This window comes from Mastomys coucha, unplaced genomic scaffold, assembly GCF_008632895.1.
Source record: "Mastomys coucha isolate ucsf_1 unplaced genomic scaffold, UCSF_Mcou_1 pScaffold22, whole genome shotgun sequence".
Classification (NCBI taxonomy): Eukaryota; Metazoa; Chordata; class Mammalia; order Rodentia; family Muridae; genus Mastomys; species Mastomys coucha.
This window is the reverse complement of record NW_022196905.1, coordinates 2,886,233-2,894,234: the sequence shown is the minus strand read 5'-3', so window position 1 is coordinate 2,894,234 and position 8,002 is coordinate 2,886,233. Positions and strand designations below refer to the sequence as shown.

General features: G+C 39.8%; 1 long non-coding RNA gene across 1 annotated transcript in view; it reads right to left on the bottom strand.

Moving 5' to 3' along the window:
* Window positions 1–607: 607 nt before the first annotated feature.
* Window positions 608–8,002, bottom strand: part of LOC116070609 — a 10,253-nt gene continuing 2,858 nt past the window's right edge. The window contains exons 2-4 of the long non-coding RNA XR_004110473.1: window positions 2,961–3,090; window positions 1,162–1,207; window positions 608–958 (exon numbers count right to left, since the gene is read on the bottom strand). This is a non-coding gene — a long non-coding RNA (uncharacterized LOC116070609). The remainder of the gene's footprint in view (window positions 959–1,161; window positions 1,208–2,960; window positions 3,091–8,002) is intronic.

The following is an 8,002-nucleotide window of genomic DNA, read 5'->3' as shown; positions in this document are numbered from 1 at the left end:
CAAGCCAAATAAGATGTTCAGAGTACTTTCAACAATTCAAATTTGTGACAAGATTACCTGATTGGCTATGAAGGGGGCTGGGGGTAGGAAATCAATCACACTCTACAACCCAAATGACAGTAAAAATCAATGTGTAGATGGAAACGTTAATTAAGCAATGAAATGCTAATTACCCCTTTAGATCTTTTCAGTAAAAAAAAAAAAAAAAAAAAAAAAAATTCTCTTCATTTTGTTTCCAAAGTCATACCGTAGATGAAGTGTCTCTGAATTCAAGGCTGGACAAACTGATATTGAAGATAGTTCTTCAGTTTACACACTGAAGTTTATTGAAAATCACACTAACTGGTGACTGTGACTTCTCTATTATTCATCTCCTATATCTCTGGGAGGATTTTAAATTTTTGCATGCAGACCAAATTGAGTTTGTGATTATAACAAAGCCCTTCCATTTCAGACCTCAGTATGCAGTGAGGGAAGCTCACCAAAAAGCTTTCTAAAATGATCTTTCTAAAACAAAGCTAACTGTTTTCTTACAAAGGAAGACTGTGTTCATCTCAAGACTGGGTCCCACATTGCTAAAGCCCGCTGGCCACATTTGAGAAGAAACTCAACTGCACACATCTTCCACCTTTATTTTTTTTTTAACATGGTGCATATACATTGTGTGCACCCCTGTCAAACTAATACAGTTCATGCATGAGAAACTTGAAAAAGTAAGGTGTGATGGTTTATCTTGGCTGTAGGCTTGGCCAGAAGTATAATCACTTACAGGACAGATTTCTGCACATTTGTAAGGGTGGCTCCAGAAGAAAGAAGACTCACTCTGAATGTGAGCAACATCATTCTATGTCCTGGGGGTCCAGGCTGAACAGAAATATCAGGTCCAAGAAAAGTCAAGTCCAACCTTCTGTGCTTTGAGGAGTTCAAAGGAAAACCATCTCCCTGATAGTGATGGACCCTAGAGGAAGTAAGGGAAGGACAGTAGTTATGGTTCCATAAGATGATGAAATATGCCTTTATTTAAGTCCAAACTTTGTGAGCAGTTGGTAGAATTAGCAAAATAACACAAGTAAAGAATTACTACAAGGAAGATTAAAGTTAGATTGACCAGTCTCCTGATTCTAAGGTTATACAAACTTTCACAAAAATGAGTGTACTTACAATTATGGGGGACATAAAGCTTCAGTGTTAAGGGAAGTATAAAATCCTAGAGAGATGGAGAATGATGTTAACTGGGCCTAATAAAGATACCCTGATTTGAGGAGATTATATCTTCAGACAATCTTGAAGTATTTGCTGTATTTTGATAGAGGCAGACAAGTATGAAGAAGTTATATTCAGAGAAGTTAATTACTCCTTACTCAATGGAAGTTGGTAAATAAGAATCAAAGTCCAGGGACAGTGTCTCATCTTCTGGGAGTTAGTTTATTGTTCCCATGTATTTTTCCTTACATAGATACTGTTAAGGCTTCAAAGAGAGTGACTTTTTCCCATCACAAAGTCCCTCCCAAGTTCTCTAAGGGCCCTGATTACAGGAAGTTCTGCCCCTGAGAAAGCCCTGGGAGGTCTCTATGCTGAATCTGAGGGGCTGCATGCCGGTACTGTTCTGCTCTACACAGACACAGACCAAGAAAGGCAGGCTACTGTTGCCATGTTGTGGATGCAGAAAATGTTCTGTTCTCCCTCATCAAACTCACTTCTAATACTAGTTTTCTATTATACAGCAAGTGGAAGAATCAAACTTCAAATAGCTAAAACAAAAAGGTGTGTTCATGGGTTTCAGCAGTGGCTCATGCAATCAGTGGAGGAAGCTGGACATCCCTGGTGTTCCCTGTCCTGTCTGTGCTGCTCTGTACAAGTTAACCAACATTTCATTTGACAGTGTCATTTTAGCCAAAAGGTCACACAGGGAGAGCAACTCCTACTCAAGACCTCTCAGGGAGGAGCTCAGGGATTGTCTCTGAACCCATCACTATGACTGAGAAAGCAGAAATACATGAAGAGGTATGGCCTTCATTTGTACCACATGACCAGAGTTGCAAGGACACTATTTTCTCAAAAAAAAAAAAAAAATGGAGCATGAATGGGGAGATAAATCTTGGCTTTTGGAGACCAGTTGAGGAAGTCATTATATGTGACATCTCTTAGAACAAAGGTACAAGGAGTACCAAGAATAGACTTTTGAGACATAGTAGGAAAGTTTTCAAAGGGATACCAACTGCTATAGTTTAGATCTGGAACATCCCCCCTAAGGCTTGTGTTTGGTCTCCTACTGGAGGTGCTTCTGAAAGGTGGTAGAAGTCTAGTCCTTCCCGGGAGAAGCAGGTTTGTCAGGGCGTGCTTTGGAAATCTGGTTTAGTTCCTCAGCTCTTCACTCCTCTAGCTCTTTGCTTCCTGGCCACTATGAGGTAAACAGTTTTACTCTACAATATACTTCTCCTGTGATGCTCAGAATCCCCAAACACTCAAATATATCACGGCCAACTGTAACATACTAAATTCTGTAAATCTATGAGCCATAAAATCTGTTGTTGTGTCGTTTGCCTCAGGCAACCTTTTGTCAGAGCCATAGAAAGCTAACATACTATGCCAGGTAACACTGTACACAGACAACCCTTTAGAGATGAATAGAACATTTAATTTTAACCAAACCATATCATTCCCCACTCAACTCTAGTCATATAACCCAATGGCTATATGAAAAGTGCACAATTGCTTCCAATATGCCAAGCACATCCACGAAATTTCAGGTGTATTTTGCAACCTCAATAAAATGAATATATTTTTCTAAGAATTGAATAATAAAAATACAGAATTAATTGGTGTAAGGATAACAGAGATTAATACATACTCGTGGTTAAAACTAAAGGTTACCTCCCAAACAGAAAATCCACCCCTGGAGAGCCTTCTAGCCTACTGACATAGCCAAGTCACATGTGGTACCTGATGGTGTTGTTTACCTCATAGAGTCAAAGGCATTGCTGATGTTAATGTAACATCTTTACTGGCTTCTTGACCTCACTCAAACAAATATATCCCTGCAGATTAAATATAATTTATAATCCCTTCAGAAAACTTCTCCAGTTGTACCTGAAACATGATTAAACAATAATGAAACATTAGTTTAGCACTCATCTTGGACAAATTAGATCAAAACCACTCCTGCTATAAACAGAAACATAGAGCCTTCATCCAGATTGCTTGCAGCCTATATCAGCCTTGAATGTTGCTGCTAACTGCCAGCACTATAGATGTTTCTACACTGGCCCTGTCCAATTGGGAATCTAGTATAAAGTAAATAGAAACTAAAATACATTATTTGCTTCAAAATTCACCTCATTTCCCCACTTTTTGTGTAATTCTCAAAGGAACAAAATCTTTCCTTTATCCAAAACATTAACTGCTGTCTGCTGATGTCACCTCGCATTCATCATATTCTGATTCATTACGCATTTTTTATTTCTCTTGGGTACCAAACCCTTTAAAATGAAGCTTTTGCAGAAATTGTTACCTTTGAATAAAATATTTCCCCATCCATCATTTCAGAAGTGATGATTGTTCAACTACATCTAGACACCTATCAAACTTCATGTCTTTGCTTCAACGTCACCTTCTTACAGGTACCTCTATCCTCTGTGAAGATTCATTTTATTCTGTTTTTCACAACATCCCACTCTTTTCTTTCATAGGGAAAACTTATTAGATGATGTTTTTTATTATAATAGTCATATGGGGTAAAAAAGAAACACTGTTCACTTCATTTATCCTTCTATATCTTGCACCTGTCAGTAAATAATCAAAACATTTCATCAGTGATTATTTGTTACACCAAATATTCCTTCTCTACCATGGTACTCTCTTCTGTTTTCCAGACCTGGTTTTATGCTTCAGTTCAGGAGCTGAGATAACTATCATTTCTAAAATGCACATCAAATTTTCTCACTTCTCTGCTTTCCTGATCTTTCACCATCACCACCTTCTACATAAACCAGCATAGGAAATTCATTGTCTTCCAGGTAATTTCAAACAATTATTCTATAAAAAGGTGTTATAATAAAATACTGTACCAAGAATTCTAAGTTTAATTCCACAGTAGAAGAATGTGGTTAATGACTTCATATGAAATCTTGAGGGGCCCAACTGAGACTCAGGCTCACAAAAATTCTAAGTGACTTCCTATCAGTGACAAGAGAGTATATATTTACCTCAATCATGGGGAAGTATGTCACTATATAGAACAATTTATCTAATGAGAAAGCATAGTTAGTTCAAAACAACAAACTTTATATTTATGTAAACCAAATGTTTGAATGTCTGTTGCCTGATCATTGAGGATCTACATCTAAGTTTTTAAAATTAATTGGTTATTTTATTTACATTTCAAATGTTGTCCATCTTCTCAGTCTCCCCTCCTCAACCCCCCCAATCCCATGCTCCCTCCCCTTTGCTTCTAAGAGGGTGCTCCCCCTACCCATACACTCAATCCCACCTTATTCCTTTAATACCTCCCCCCTACACTGCAGCAACAAGCTCCACAGGACCAAGGGCCTCACCTCCCATTGATGCCAGATAAGGCAATACTCTACTACATATATAGCTGGAGCCATGGGCCCATCCATGCATACTATTCGGTTGGTGATTTAGTTCCTGGTAGCTTTAGGGGGTCCAGCTAGTTGATATTGGTGTTCTACCTAAGTGGTTGCAATCCCCTTCAGCTCCTTCAGTTCTTCCTCTAACGTTTCCATTGGCGTCCCCAGGCTCAGTCCGATGGTTAATTGTATGTGCATCTGTCTTAGTCAGATGCTGGCAGAGCCTCTCAGAGGACAGCCGTACTAGACTCTTGTCTGGGAGCACTTCTTGGTATCTGCAGATGGGATCCAGGTAGTCTCTGGATGTCCTTTCCTTCAGTCTCTGCTCCATTTTTTGTTCCTCCATTTCCTTTAGACAGGAACAATTCTGGGTTAAACTTTCAAGATGGGTGGGTGGCATCATCCCTCAACTAGGGACCATGCCTATCTGCTAGAGGTGGTCTCTTCAGGTTCTATTTTCCCTATGTTGGGTATTTCAGCTAATGTCATCCCCATTGGGTCCTGGGAACCTCTCACTTCCCTCGTGTCTGGGACTTAATAGTGGTTCCCCCCATCCCCCACCCTAACTGTGACATATTTTTATTCATTTTACTGACCCTCTAGACTTTTCTCCTTTCTCTTCTCATACTTGATACTGCCTCCTTTTCCCTCCTCCTCCTCTCTCTCTCCCAGGTCCCTCCCTCCATCTCTCATGATTATTTTGTTCTCCCTTCTAAGTAGGATTGAAGCATCCACACTTTGTTCTTCCTTCTTGCAAAGCTTCATATGGCCTGTGAGTTGTACCATACACCTATTTTTTTAGAAAGTATAGCAACATTTTAGTAAGTTGGAAAAGATGGAGGACATAACATACCTCTGTGCCACGTATGCTTGTCTTCTCTCTTGACTGTTACATAATTGACAAAAGCTTCACACTCCAATTGCTTCTGGTCCATGTACTCACAATAGTTTATTATTGACATATACTTACTGAAGCAAACCTTTTTTGAGATAGTCTCTTGCTCTATAATCTAGGCTACCTTCAAATTTATGATCCTCAGCCTCCTATGTGCTAGAAGTCCAGTTGAGTGCCATCATGCTCATCTCTCTCATTATTCTAAATTCCAAGTATAGAAATGCATACATGCGAATGCAATAACACACAGTTTTGAATCTGTGAGCTTCATAGATGTGGACTCAATGTAAGCCACTTACAAATTACATACCAGACATGCTGGGATTCTAGAGGATGCCTCCTTCAATATTCAGGGGAATTTTATCTAAAATGAAATCCTTTACCTAAAAAAAATTAGTAAAATGCTAGTTTAAAACACAAACCAAGAATGAGCAAGCCATAGAATCCATAAATTGATGGTTCCCTACCAGAAAGAAAGGAAACCAAGTTTCAGCATGCTGGTTAAGATCCTCAAAGTACCAGCTTGCAATCCCACCAGCAACGGAGTGTTCTTCTTTCTCCACAACCTCACCAGCATCTACTGTCATCTGAGTTTTTGATCTTAGCCATTCTTACTGGTGTGAGGTGGAATCTCAGGGTTGTTTTGATTTGCGTTTCCCTGATGACTAAGGATGTTGAAAATTTCTTTAGGTGCTTCTCAGCCATTCAAGATTCCTCAGTTGAGAACTCTTTGTTTAGCTCCATACCCTATTTTTAATAGGGTTATTTGGTTCTCTGGAGTCTAGCTTCTTGAGTTCTTTGTATATATTGGATATTAGCCCACTATTGGATACAGGATTGGTAAAGATCTTTTCCCAATCTGTTGGTTGCCATTTTGTCCTACTGATAGTATCCTTTGCTTTACAGAAGCTTTACAATTTTATGAGGACCCACTTGTCAATTCGTGATCTTAAAGCATAAACTATTGGTATTCTGTTCAGGAAATTTTCCCCTGTGCCCATGTGCTTGAGGCTTTTCCCCACTTTCTTTTCTATTAGGTTCAGTGTATTTGGTTTTATGTGGAGATCCTTGATCCACTTGGACTTGAGCTTTGTAAAAGGATATAAGAATGGGTCAATTTGTATTCTTCTACATGCTAACCACCAGTTGAGCCAGCACCATTTGCTGAAAATGCTATCTTTTCAGACATAGTATTACCTGAGGACTCAGCTATACCACTCCTAGGCATATACCCAGAAGATGTTCCAACATGTAATAAGGACACATGCTCCACTATGTTTATAGCAGTCTTATTTTTTATAGCCAGAAGTTGGAACAACCCAGATGCCCCTCAAAAGAGGAATGGATACAGAAAATGGGGTACATTTACACAATGGAGTACTACTCAGCTATTAAAAATGATGAATTTATGAAATTCTTAGGAAAATGGATGATCTGAAGAATATCATCCTGAGTGAGGTAACCCAATCACAAAAGAACACATATGGTTTGCACTCACTGATAAGTGGATATTAGCCCTGAAGCTCAGAATACCTAAGATACAATCCAACAAATCACAAGAAACTCAAGAAGTAGGAAGACCAAAGTGTGGATACTTCGTTCCTCCCTAGAAGGGGAAACAAAATATACATGGAAGGAGTTGCAGAGACAAAGTGTGGAGCAGAGACTGAAGGAAGAACAATCCAGAGACTGTCCCACCTGGGAATCCCTCCCATATACAATCACCAAACCCAGACACTACCATGTGTGCCAGCAAGTGCTGGCTGACAGGAACTTGATAAAGTTGTCTCCCGAGAGGCTCTGCCAGTGCCCAACTAATACAAAAGTAGAGGCTCAGAGCCATCCATTGGATTGAGCACAGGGTCCCCAGTCTGGGAGGTAGAGAAAGGACCCAAGGAGCTGAAGGGTTTGCAGCACCTTTAGGAGGAACAACAATATGAACTAACTAGTACCCTCAGAGCTCCAGGGACTAAACCGACAACCAAAGAGTACACATGGTGGGACTCATGGCTCCACCTGCAAATGTAGCAGAGGATGGCCTTGTTGGTCATCAAGAGAGGCCTGTGGTCTTGTGAAGGCCAGGAAGTGAGAAGGGTTGGGTTGGTAAACAGGGGGAGGGGGAAGGGAATAGGTTTTTTTTTTTTCCCAGAGGGGAAACTGGGAAAGGGAATATTATTTGAAATATAAATAAATAAAATAAGAAAAAAATCCTTCAAATAGACCAAATACTAGAGAACAGAAGAGTGGGTGGGGCAGAGGTAGGAACTTGTATCTACACTGGGGAAGAACTGAAGGGAGGTCCTTGGAACTGATGAGTTTGTAGAGGGGAGTTTACTCACATGCTTAGAAACCCCAAAGCCTTAGAACCACATGACACATTGCTGAGTTCTCCAAGGGGCCTCATGAATCACTTTGTTCTTCTACCCATGTTTTAAACAATGTGGAAAAAAAACTTAGGAATTTGGATTGAGGACAAATTCTCTCTCTCTCTCTCTCTCTCTCTCTCTCTCTCTCTCTC